This window comes from Alligator mississippiensis, chromosome 2 (genome assembly GCF_030867095.1).
Source record: "Alligator mississippiensis isolate rAllMis1 chromosome 2, rAllMis1, whole genome shotgun sequence".
Lineage (NCBI taxonomy): Eukaryota > Metazoa > Chordata > Crocodylia > Alligatoridae > Alligator > Alligator mississippiensis.
The window spans coordinates 19,157,293-19,170,129 of record NC_081825.1 but is presented as its reverse complement, the minus strand read 5'-3'; the positions used below and the strand labels follow the sequence as shown (position 1 = coordinate 19,170,129).

At 48.3% G+C, this 12,837-nt stretch overlaps 1 long non-coding RNA gene across 1 annotated transcript in view; it reads right to left on the bottom strand.

Annotated features, from left to right (window-relative positions):
• Positions 1 to 262: 262 nt before the first annotated feature.
• Positions 263 to 12,837, bottom strand: part of LOC109280988 (uncharacterized) — a 28,598-nt gene continuing 16,023 nt past the window's right edge. Inside the window, exon 2 of the long non-coding RNA XR_002087498.2 lies at positions 263 to 420. This is a non-coding gene — a long non-coding RNA (uncharacterized LOC109280988). The remainder of the gene's footprint in view (positions 421 to 12,837) is intronic.

Here is a 12,837-nt window from a genome sequence, read left to right as displayed (position 1 = left end):
CTAACTATATTATCTTTTAAATCCCTGGCTGCATTGATACCACTTTGGAATATTAACAGCCCAGCCGGTTTGACATCCCTAGTGCTGTTTGTTTACCGCGAGCATTTCCATCAGTTTGGGTGACAAACACGGGCCAAGCACTTCCACTTTGGCTCAAGGTCACTTCCACTTTTTGCTGGAGGAGCGAGGCAGGGTTTGCCTTACACATGACAAAGGGGAGGGGAGACAGATTAGGGTTTTCAGCAAATAAGTCTTCCCCCACTGAGCCTTCCACCCATTCTTTAGTTTATTTCTTGCAAGAGTCATGATTTTAAGGAGGGATTTGAAAGAGCAAAAGGACCCTTGAAGACTTGTTCTGAGATAGCCAGCCACAGGTAGACCCAATCCAGTAGTGGGGATGCCATGATCTGCCAACTGTAGCTGCGGGAGAAGGGAAAGAAACCAGTAAGAGAAGCCACAAAACACAAAAAACACTATCATATTCAGAGAGGCAGTTCAAGAGATTGCATAATAGTTCCCATTCAATGACCTACCTCTCATATTGAGGGATATTTTCCTTGCTTTTCCCTCCATCCCCTCATTTCACTTATGCACCTAACTCAGCCTTCACTTGGAACCACACTGCTGAATTCCAACAGGTCCCAGTAGCAAGCATGTGAGCAAGTGTGGTAGGACCATGCTTCCCAATGGCCTCTGCCACATTGTCAGCACCCACCTACTACAAATATCAGCTACCATCTACAGAGAACTGTTCAACCACAGATTACAACATGCTCTACACAAATGGAGCAGACACTAATAGCCCTGTGTTGCAGATGGGAAAACAAAGGCACAACGCTGATGGGTCCAAAGTAAGGCACTGAGTCTGTGGCAGACATGAGATCACATGCATTTCCTTATTGATTCTCATTCTGGTGTCATATGCACTGACCCACACAACTCCCATGTCTAGATTAAATGAAAAGGCCTTCCCTTGGAAGTGGTAGGTTGAAAGGCCAAAATAATAGAATAAGAGCTGGACACGTGCAGAGCAGCAGTCACCACATGAGAAAGGTCATGATTTATGGAACAGGGAGATAAACAGGAAACAAATTTAATGTTACAGATAAAGGCGGGGGGAAATAAAAGCTATCTGGGTCCACAGATTAGAGACTATGAAGATATGATAGCACTAAGTGAAGATGGGGCATGTGGGAATAATAGACTCATTTGAGAGATTCATAAGGAAAGGCTCATGGTTATGATGCAAGGGCAAGAATACATTCCTCTCCTGATGATAGAAATTCAGGCAGCTTTTAGATTCTGGTGAAGAGGGTGCAGGAGTTATTCTAAACACATGGACCCAGAGTGCCCTGCAGTGTGTATCCTTCCTGTAAATGTTCCAAGCAAAATGAAAAATTACATGCAAGCCCACTTGAGAACAGGAAAATTGGAAGCATGCAGGTGAGGTTGCCTCCCACCAATTTTTCCTTCACATGGGGATTTGTCAAGATAATTGGGATGCTGTGTACTTCATGTATGCACTTCCCAGGACTGACTCCTACTTGGACTGCGTCACCAAAGTGATAATTTCATCTTTTGGGAACGATTGTGTGTTCCAGTGCAAACGCATAAAGTGTGTTCCTAGGGCCCTTTCTAGTGTGCAAACAATGAGTATTTGAGACTGTCGGGTAGTCACCATATACGGGCGTGTATGCCTATGTCCAGTTGGCATTCACTGGCCCCTCAGGGTAGCTATGTCCCTTGTGGTCGATCTGGGTGGGGTCTGGTACCTTTTCTTTTCCCGCCTGCCACGACTTTGATGATAAGAAGAGATTTTACGAAAAGGGAGTTGGTGACTACCTGTCCCACACCCAGATCGATCGTCAGGGCTGCCTCAGAGCCTGGAGTCCCAACAATGGATGCACAGAAAGAACCCACATAAACCAGTCTCTTTACTTTTGTTCTCTTTATTTCTTTCAAGTTTACTGAATTCTTACGACCTTTGTCCTGCTTATCTTCTGGACATCATCAAGGTCAGATTCCTGCCCCTTGGGGCAGTTATACCCCCTTCCAAGGGTCTTCAGTGACTCACTTTCCCCGCTCTGGGCTGCTCTCAGATTCTTTATAGCAGATCCGTGCCAGCTTAAATGACGGCGCACCAGGCTTAATTGACAGCACCTGCCGCTTAACAAGAAGGGGAATCCCTGCTGGGTCGATCAGCTGGAGAGGGTGTGGTCCTCACAGCTCAGGTTCTCTGCCCGTTCCTGGTCATCTGTGGGGATCCTCTCTGTGAGGGACTGCCTAGCCCTGATCTGGGCTCCCTAGCTGGCAGGAGAGGCAGCAAGGAGAGCGAGAGCGAGAAGGAAAAAAGAGACTCCCCCATGGACAGTTCGGGTGGATCCGCCGCTTGTGCCCTCCTAAGGTCTTTCCTCGTCAGCCTTCCACCACCTTGCCTCTTCCACCCTCCTTTTTACTCCCACGGCGAGGGTGCCACCACGTCTTTGGGGTCCGACCATGGGCTTACCCAGTCTTCCCCGGCTTCACCCCGCGGGTTCCACTCTCCAGCCTCTCCCTCCTGCACTTCCTTTGTCCTTCTCCACCCTCCTCTGGTTCTACTCCCGGCCTCCGGATATTGCCCTCGCTGCGGATTGGCACCAATCCGCTTCACCTGGCGAGGGGGTAAAGCCAAGCAGGTGTGGATGGGGAGCTCCCGTCACAGCGTGGACGTCTTGACGTGTCATGGTTCACACCCCTGGTTGGGGATGCACCCAAGGTGAGTGCCCCCCGGACTCTCACAGAGGCCAGAACCAGACCTAGACAAAAGGTATTAGCAGGACTTTATACCCAGGGCAAACTGGGATGTAGCATGCATGAATTTGACTGTTATTTCAGTCTCCTTTGTACCAGTTGTATCCATTTATGGACATCACTAGAGTGTTTACCTTGTGCTAGTGGAAATGAAGGCAGAAATAGGGCCTCCATTTTGGTGAAAGAAAGAGAGCGGGCAAGAATGTATTTAAGGGGTTGAATGTATTTAAGTCAACAGGTCCTGATGATCTCCATCCTAGGGTACTTAGGGAATTAGCTGGTGTCAGAGCAGAGACACTGGCACAACTGTTTGAGCACTTGTGGTGCTCAGGACAGGTCCCAGAGGATTGGAAAAGTGCTAATGTGGTCCCTATTTTCAAGAAAGGGAGGAAGGAGGAACCAGGTAACTATAGGCTGGTTAGTCTCACCTCTATCCTTGGCAAGACCTTTGAGAAAATTGTTAAGGATCACATTTGTGGGGGACCAGCAGGTAAAATAATGCTAAGAGGCAATCAGCATGGGTTCATAGCAGGCAGATCCTTCCTGACTAACCTGGTCTCATTTTATGACCGGGTCGCAAAATGCTTGGATGAAGGAATAGAGGTAGACGTGATTTACTTAGATTTCAAGAAGGCCTTCGACACAGTGTCACACCCAATTCTTATAAATAAACTAAACAGTTGCAATGTAGATTATTACACAGTCCGGTGCGTATAAAATTGGCTTAGGGGACGCACCCAGAGAGTGGTGGTGGACGGGTCAGTTTCTACCTGGAGAGATGTGGGCAGTGGAGTCCCCCAGTGCTCTGTCTGGGACCGGTACTATTCAATAACTTCATTAATGACTTGGATGAGAGAGTAGAAAGCACCCTGTCCAAGTTTGCTGATGACACCAAGCTATGGGGAGAGGTACACAAACCAGATGGCAGGGAGCGAATCCAGGTTGATTTGGACAGGCTGGGGAAATGGGCCGAACAGAATAGGATGCAGTTTAACCAGGACAAACAAGTGTTATGTGTTGCACCTGGGGAGGAAGAATCATCAACACTCCTATAGCCTGGGAGGGACCATTTTAAGTAGCACAACTATGGAAAGGGATCTTGGAGTCGTAGTCAACTCCAAAATGAGCATGAGTCACCAGTGTGATGAGGTAATAAATAAAGCTAACCGCAACTTTCTTGCGTAAGTAGGGGCATCACAAACAGGCCTAGGGAGGTGATACTTCCCCTCTATGCAGCATTGGTCAGGCCACAGCTGGAGTACTACACCCAGTTTTGGGCACTGCACTTCAGGAGGGATGTGGATGGCCTGGAGAGGGTTCAGAGGAGGGCCACTCCTCTGGTTAAAGGCCTACAGAATAAACCCTATGTGGACCGATTGGGAGACCTGAACCTCTTCAGCCTCCACAAGAGGAGGCTGAGAGGTGATCTCATGGCTGCCTACAAACTCATCAGGAGGGGACAACAAGAAATAGGGGATACAATGTTTACCCAGGCGCCTGTCAAGGTAACTAGAAACAATGGCCACAAACTGGAAGAGAACAAATTTAGATTAGACATCAAGAAAAAAATTCGTTACAGTGAGGGGCGCTAAAATATGGAATAGGCTTCCAAGGGAGGTGGTGCTGTCCCCTTCCTTGGAGATGTTTAAAAGGAGATTGGACAAACACCTGCCTGGGGTCATCTGACCCCAGCACTCTTTCCTCCCCAGGGCGGGGGGTCAGACTTGATGATCTAATAGGTCCCTTCCAACCCTAACAACTATGAAACTATGAATCATCGAAATCTGACTAGGTGATCTTTCTCAGTGACACAAGCCAAAAGGTAATGTTAAGAGCTAGCACAGGTAGCAAATATCATAATAGTACACACATCATCATCCCTATGAACCACAGAACCTTGACATCATGGAAAAGTAGGGCTGGAAGGGACTTCAGGTTATCTAGTCCAACCTCTGCTCAAGGCAAGATCTGTCCAAACCATCCCAGACAAGTGTTTGTCTAGCCTGTTCTTAAAAACTTTAGGAACACCCCTCACACGCAGCTACTAGGCATAGTATCCAGGATATCAAAAATACCTTTTAACTTGCCACAGATAGGGCTGGGGGATGAGTAGTGTGTTAAAATATGCTTGCAATGATATCAGACCATCAGCAAAGCAGGATTATTCCATATCAGGCTGTCCTCCAGTGCTTGGTTCAGCCTTATCTGGAAAGACACACACCAATGGTTAGAGGGATGGGGCACATGACTTTTGAAGAGAGGCTGAGGGAACTGGGCTTATTTAGTCCGATGAAGAGAAGACTGAGACATTATTTAAATAGCAGGTTTCAACTCCCTAAAGGGTGGCTCCGAAAAGGATGGAGCTAGACTGTTCTCAGAGGTGGCAGATGACAGAACAAGGAGCAATGGTCTCAAGTTGCAGCATGGGAAGTTTAGATTAAATATTAGGAAAAACTCTCTCACGAGGAGGTAGTAAAACACTGGAACAGATTACCCAGAGAGGTTGCAGAATCTCTGTGCTTGGAGGTTTTTAAGACTCAGCTGGACAAAGCTTTGGTTGGGATAATCTAGTTGGGGCTGGTACTGCTTTGAGCAGGGGGTTGAACTAGATGACCTCCTGAGGTCCCTTCCAACCCTCATTTTCTATGATTCTATGCCCCGCTTTCACCAGACAGGTTAGTCACTAGCACAGTCCACTGAACAGGGAATGTCTTGGCATTATTTCACCCTAAATGTACTTTTGCTCCTTTTGACTGCACTGCAGGGGAGTTTGCTAGGGAAGCTCTGCTTGGAGAGAGGTGCAGGAAGAGAGAGGCAGTGGATTAAGAGAACAAGAGAAATGGCTGGAGGATGTCACAATGCCAGAGCCACTGCCAGCTTTTCCTCTACTTGCACCTCTGAGATATCTGTCCAGCCAGGACCACTCACCATTGAGGCTTCCACCCAAGGCCTGGTTTGGTGCTGTGGAGACTGCAGCTTGCAGGTTCCTTTCGGTGATAGACAGGTGGGAAAATGCCTGTGATGTGAACATGCTTCCTGGTGGTGTCCCTCAGGGAGCAGGCAAGAGAGCAACAGGAGGAGGTAGTAAGGCTCTGAAGCATCCTCTGTCAGGAGAAGTTCATTGATTCAGTGCTGGAGGAGACCACTAGGACTGCGGAGGGCAGACTGCCAAAGCCAGCATGAGAGAAGGAAGAAGCTGGAGGCTTGTGACCTCTGGCAGCAAGCACAGTTCTTCCTCTCCACCTGCAGCATTTTGCCTGGAGAACAGATATGGAGCCCTAGGAACAGAGGAGGAGGAGCATGTGCCCCTGGTAGAAAGGACCAGATCAGGCGCCCTCAAGGTTGGGAAGATTGAGACCACTGCCATCAAGAAGAAGTGATGGGTGGTGGTGGTCAGAGACTCCCTTCTGTGGGGCACACAGGCATCCATGTGATGACCTAACCTTTTGTCTCAGGAAGTCTGTTGCTTGCCCAGAGCCCGGATCTGAAATGTGACAGAAGGATTACCAAGGCTCACCTGGCCCTCTGAGTACTACCCCATGCTGCTCATCTCTGAGGGCACCAATGATACTGCCAGGGGTGGCCCTAAACAAATCAAAAGTGACTACAGGGGGAGTAGATTAGGGAGAGTAGGTTTAGACTGGACATTAGAAAAAAGTTCTTCATGGTCAGGGTTGCCAGGATCTGAAATGGGCTTCCAAGGGAGGTGGTGCTCGCCCCATCCTTGGGGGGTCTTCAAGAGGAGACTGGACAAACACCTGGTTGGAGTCACATTATCCCAGGTTTGGTGACCCTTTTCTTGCCTGCCAGGGGCAGGGGGTCAGACTAGATGGCCCACTGAAGTCTCTTTCAACCTTAGAATCTATGAATCTACAGGGCTCTGGGTGCAAGGGTGGAGGGCACAGGGGTGCAGGTGGTGTTCTCCTCGATCCTTCCAGTCAAGAGGAAGGGCCTGGGTAGAAGCAAGTGCATCCTGCACATCAACGCATGGCTGTACAAATGGTGCCACCAACAGAGCTTTGGCTTCTTCAACCATGGGATGTTGTTCCAAGAAGGATTGTTAGAAAGAGATGGGACCCACCTGACAAAGAGAGGGAAGAGCATCTTTACAGACAGGCTCATTAACCTCGTGAGGAAGGCTTTAAACTAGGATTGCCGGGCAATAAGGACCAAAACTGGATGAGTGATCTAGATGTGCACTTCTACCAGGAGATGGCAGGGACAGATGGGTGTACAAGGTGTAGGAAAGTCCAGTCCCAGGATGATAAGGGTGGAACGGGAACACCCAAATCAGAACGTGATGCAAACCCATGGTACAGGACGACTTAAAATATTCTCATCCTGGAGTAACATAATATGTAATTTGTTTTGACTACTGTATAAAAGGAGAATTGGAAATTATGGGAACTTGGTGTTAGCCTAGGGGAGCCCATATGGTGTACCAATACCTTGTCACGAGCATACATACATTAACACCTTGTTTGTCAGATCACAGGTGCATTAGGGCCATGCCTTGTAGATAATGAGCCAGGCTGAGCCATTGGCACCAGACCAAGCCGGTGGTCATTCTTTAAGACAAGACTGGTGTTGGGATCTCCTGGCTGCAACTTTTTGCTGGCACTGATGTCCCCAAGACTTCAACACTGACACCACATCAATTAAACCCAAAGACAGCAATGACAGGTGCCACCCTGCCCTAGGTTTTAATAACATGATCAGCAGGAGAGGATGAAAATGAAGGCATCCATGAGCATTACAGCCAATACTCTACTCATATACATGCTGGTTCTTACCACTCTCAAGGTGCTGGCAGATTCAGACATTTCCCTACACTACAAAAGGCTTGTCAGTTCAGTTTGGTAGCACCAGTGTCTGTGCTGGAGTTCGCACAGGCAATGTAATAAGCAGTTTCCCAAATGCTATAAGCTTTGCCAGCAAATGAAGTCTTATGCTGATATAACTGTGCCTGGATTGGGGCTTTTGTTGTGAAATAGCTATTCTGGCATAAGATTCTTTGAAACCAGTTGAATTTCAGCCACAGGAAGAGACTGTACTGCTAAGACCAGTTGAAGCAGGACAGATACTGTGCCTAGACAAGGCTTTGCATTCTTTTCATGGTTGGAAGATTTTATTCACAACCTTAACGATTCAAACTTTTATCTCCTTTTCTTTTCTTTTCATGAAAGCTTGGATCTGAGAGGAGAGTTTCTGCAGCTGCAGAACTGTGCTATAAATGGGGACCTTGAGCAACAGAAATTTTTCTTGCTGTGTGTCAGACAAAACTGTATCTGAGAAATAATTTTCCGTTCAAATTGGCTTCTCTCATCTTCATGGCTCCCAGCCACCAGCATTTACTCTGTGAGGGGATTTAAGCAGGTGCTTTTCAAGCTTCTTCATTGCTCACCCAAGCCTCTGTGGTGTTCCTAAGTCTGCCACTGTCACTGGGATCGGGCCAGTCGGGGCATTTCAGTACATTCTGTTGGCAAAGTCCTGTGGAGATGAGGCTGCTCGTGAGCTGGAGCCAGAGATTAATTCTGGAAATGCAAGAGGTGCTTCCTTTTCCACAGCAGTCCCTCAACACAGAAATGATCTCATGGAGAAAAAGTCTTATGGGTAAGCCATCAGCCATACAGCAGGCACAACCAGAAACATTCTTAACTCACTCCAGCAAACTTAAATGCATTTTTCCCAAGCCCGTGTGACAGTGTAAGCAGAACACTAAGTCTCCTGTTAATACTGATCCTTAACACTGCTGTGAACCCTGTGATGGAGATGAGGTTGGACCTCCCAGCCTTGGGCTGCCTTTGCCCAGCTCCTAGTGGTGATTTACAGTATGGCAGCTGCTGGGTCAGAACTGTGAATTCTGGTTGACTGGGAATAGCAGACTCCTCCTATTCCTCTTTCCAACTTTGCTCCCTCCTTCAAGGCCCTACCCTCACCCCAGCCATGGAAGAGATGTGGCTGAGGAGAGCACCTTATGCTGCTCAGTCATGCCAGTCTTGGGCTGACCAGAGGTTTGGGCTACAGACAATAAAGCTAGGTCAGTTTATGCCAGCTGAGAATCTGGCCCATCACAAGAGTCAGCTCCTTCCCCTCCGCCCATGTTTTTATATGTTTAGTGGCTAACATTAGTTGCCAATGTCTTACCCTGTGATACCATTGGTTTGAAGGAACAAGGCAGAAGTGGTCTTTTTAATTCACTCGATTCTAGCCATACTTTGGATTCCAGAAGTGGGGAGAAGTGCATCACTCCTGGTGACCCATCACGGAGCCATAGGCAACGAGTAGGGGGGGAATGGGGGGCATGTGCCCCCCCTGATTTCTGTGCCAGTGGTGGGGTGTGGGGCTGCAACCCAGCCAGAGCCAGCACCTGGTAGCAGCAGGGACGGTAGCAGCAGCAGAGTTGTGCCCCCCGACTGTCAACACTTATGCATCGTCTATGCACAGAGCTATGCCAAGCACAACCAGAGCAGACAAGGAGAATGAGGCCAATACGCCTGGAATAAGTAAGAACAGGGAGGAAATACTTCAGAGAGAGAAAACTAGAAGAACCTTTGGGGTGAGTGGATTTTGCTTCAGTACCAGACCTGTTGCCAAGCTGATGTTTAAGTGCAGCATGTGACAGGACTGACTGCAGATAGACAGCTTTAAGGATGACACAATGGGAAAGAGTCTGCTAGCAGAGGCAGAACTTGGCTTCCTGCCCCAAAATGTATGCAAATATCAAGGATTTTCCCTCACAGCTTTCCCTGCTTTGTGCTGTCTCACCATGTCCTACAGGCTGGGGGTAGAGTCTGAACGCTGGCCCACCAATTGTACAGATTTGTCGAGTCCGTTTAAAGAGTTCTGGCTCCCAAAGCCATGAGACCTGCAGCCTTCCTTCTCCCCCACCCCCTTACAAATATACAGAGGAAGTTGAAGCCCCTCTCTCTGACTGCTTTCCACTTGGAAGGAAAAGCAGGGAAAGAAATTAGAGATCAATAAGTTGTACAGCAGGGAGTAAAGAGACCAGGAAGAGGGTATGAGGGGATGGTACAGGTACCTAGGTCCTTCTATGCATGCACCCCATCCTACTATAGCTGAGACTGGAAAAGCCCCTACACATGGCTTCCTTTAAGCTGCTGTCCTTCCCAGAGATCCTTCAGCATGCCTGTGCTCCAGCCAGCTATGGGAGCCAACGAAGCAGCTACTCTCCTTTGCTCCTCATAGCAGGAGTGGGTAAAAAAAAAAAAAAAAAAAAAAAAAAAAGGCATTGAGAAACACATTGCCCACTCACCCACAGGATCAATGGGCGATGTGGGCTTTGCCCAGCGAAGTAGGTTAGCTGTGCCAGGACACGTTGAGGCACAGTTGGTTCATTTCAGTTGAGGATGTCTGTTTCTATCCCGAGTTGTTATAAGCCAGTTTTAGCTCCTTGCCTGCCTGCCCCACTCCCACAGAGGGAGGGGAACGTGTGTCCACATGCACCCAAAGATACTTTGAGGCCAGGAGAGGTGCATCTCCAGCTACTAAATCTGAATGTGCCCTTGGGAATGAGGCTATTTCTTTCCAAATCAGTGTGTCCATGTGGTGCCTGGGAGCAATGCCAAGAAGCCTGCCTTGCCCCACTCAGCATGTGCCATACCCCAGAAGAGGCAGTCAAGCCAGAGGTAGAGCAGCCCCAAGCATGTAATCCCATGCTGCTCTGCTTCCTGGCAGGGCTGCTCTAGGCTGGCTATCCTACCTCATTTCTCCAACGTGCTGAACGCCGAGGGCAGGACGTGCATCTCGGCCATGGTGACAACACTGACATAGCAGCAGTGACAGATCCAGAGCGCCCCCTCCGAAAGCCAGTAGGGCCACTCTGCATTCATCAGTGGAGTGGCACCTGCTCATGCCAGTCTGAATGGCTTCTCCTGACCTTGATTTAGTTTGCTTGCAATCCCAAGACATTTCCTTAAGACAATAACCCTACAACCAGTTCTGAAGGGGCCAAAAGGGAAGAGGAGAATGGGTGCATTTCTTCAGCATTTTGCTGGATAGGGGGTGTGCCATGTTTCAGAGGGAGGAATTGATCTGAAGTCATAAAGCACCGACTGACTTTGCTTTATCCAAGTCCCCATGCAGCTAAATTGAAACACTTCCAAAAAGAAAAGGTTATTTAATGTTGGCTGATGAAAGGAATGTAGAACGTACTTCAGATGATTAAGGATACACTAAATGCAGAGAAAGGCAAACATCAGCTTTACAAAGAGAAAACTTTGAACCAGTAGACAGAGCACAGCAGTGAACTTTCAGAGAGCTAAACAAAATCCCCACAAAAAGTTTTCCAAAAGAATTAAAAATGAAGATAAGTTTTCCAAGCCATTGAAGCCAAGGCAAATCCCCACACCGTAGAGCAGGGGTGGGCAAAATGGCCAGGCTCCATCTCCTGCAGCCCCTGCCTGCATCGCTCCAGCAGGTCTCCTTGGAGCCCCCAGGAGCAGCAGAGCCGTGACAGCGCAGGGCCCGCGTCTCAATAATGATCAGTTGGAAAGGTGCGCGGGCAGGGCACGCGGCTGGGTGGGGAGCTGCTCCAGGCCGGGACCGGGATCTTGCAGCGGTGACAGCCTAGTCCAGAGCCGAAGCAGAGCCACAATCCACTGCATGCATGCCCCTGGGGCAGCGGATCACAGCTCTTCCCCAGCTCTGGTCCACACTGTCACTACCGCAAGATCTCAGCCCTGGCCCCAGCCCCGGAGCAACTCCCTGCCCAGCCGCATGCCCTGCCAGCGTTGCTCAGGCTGGTCTCCATGGAGACGCTAGCCCCATGCTGTCACATCCCTGCCACTCCTGGGGTCTCCATGGAAACCAACTGGAGTGATGCAGGCAGGGGCTGCTGGGAAATGGAGTCCTCCACGGGCCCAATTCAGCCCGTGGCCCGGACTTTGCCCACCCCTGCTCTAGAGCAGAGTTGTCCTATAAGGGACAGAGTAGTGGGAGAAAGTAGTGACTAACGTTTTGCACAAGCACATCACAAAATAAAAACCAACCCAAAAACAGGTTCTATACTAAATAGGAAGAAGAAAACACACAACGGATTTCAAGGGGAAAAAATAATTGGGCCAAATTCTAAAATGGCTGGGGTGGAAGTTGAGTACTGCTTAGATGAAGCAGCTTTCAAGCCATATAATCATATTCTAGCAAAACACAAAGGTTGGAACTATACAGACTCTTCCAGAAATACTGCCCAATCCATCATTTCAGGACATCGTTTAGAGCCACCAGTTTATTTCACTGCAGAATACAGTAAAAGGTGTCAGACTTCATTGCAATTCTTCTTTACTTCAAATGCTGAAGGAGTCTCCTCAGAAGGAAAGTCTTAGCTCTTTCTTTAGTATATCCCACCCATTTGCACCTCCTCCTTCTCTGAGTTCTGCCTACATCTTGGCTGTTCCTTAGCTGGCTCAAGTTGCCTACATAGTGTATGTGATGCATACTCTGTGCATGCTGCTTGTTGCATATACTACACTCACACCAACTGCTGGAAGTGTGGCAACCAGAAAAAAACAACTGGGCCAAACCACAGTTAATCCAGAATAAAACAAGGCATGTCAACCAATGCTGGCCAGGCCCTATGAATTCCATCCCCAGTAGAACAGACTCAGCGGATGTAAAACTGAGCAGTTTTGCAAGAAAGAAGTTACTGTAGTCAGCTGCACTGTCTTTTGCATTGGCTTCTGGAGAATGGCAGGATGTTTTTACAACCAAACTGAGCATGCTCAATGAGTGAGCTTGGCACCAGGAAGAAAAAGAAAGTGTCCCCCTGCCAGAAGTTGCAGCAAATTAATATTTCACTCAAGAAGAGCTGTTTTCAGTTAAATAAAATCCAATGTTTATAAAAGATAAGCCCAATAAAGGTGAATTTGTAAAAATGATGACTGTTGCCTGGTATTTCTGATTCATGCCCTGCATATTGGCTATAATTCACAATATGAACTGGCCTGCCATGTCTTAAAGACATGGGCAGGCCAGAACAGCTCTACCAACTACTGGAGGTAGCCCAGACAGCCTCCTGGAATAACATTG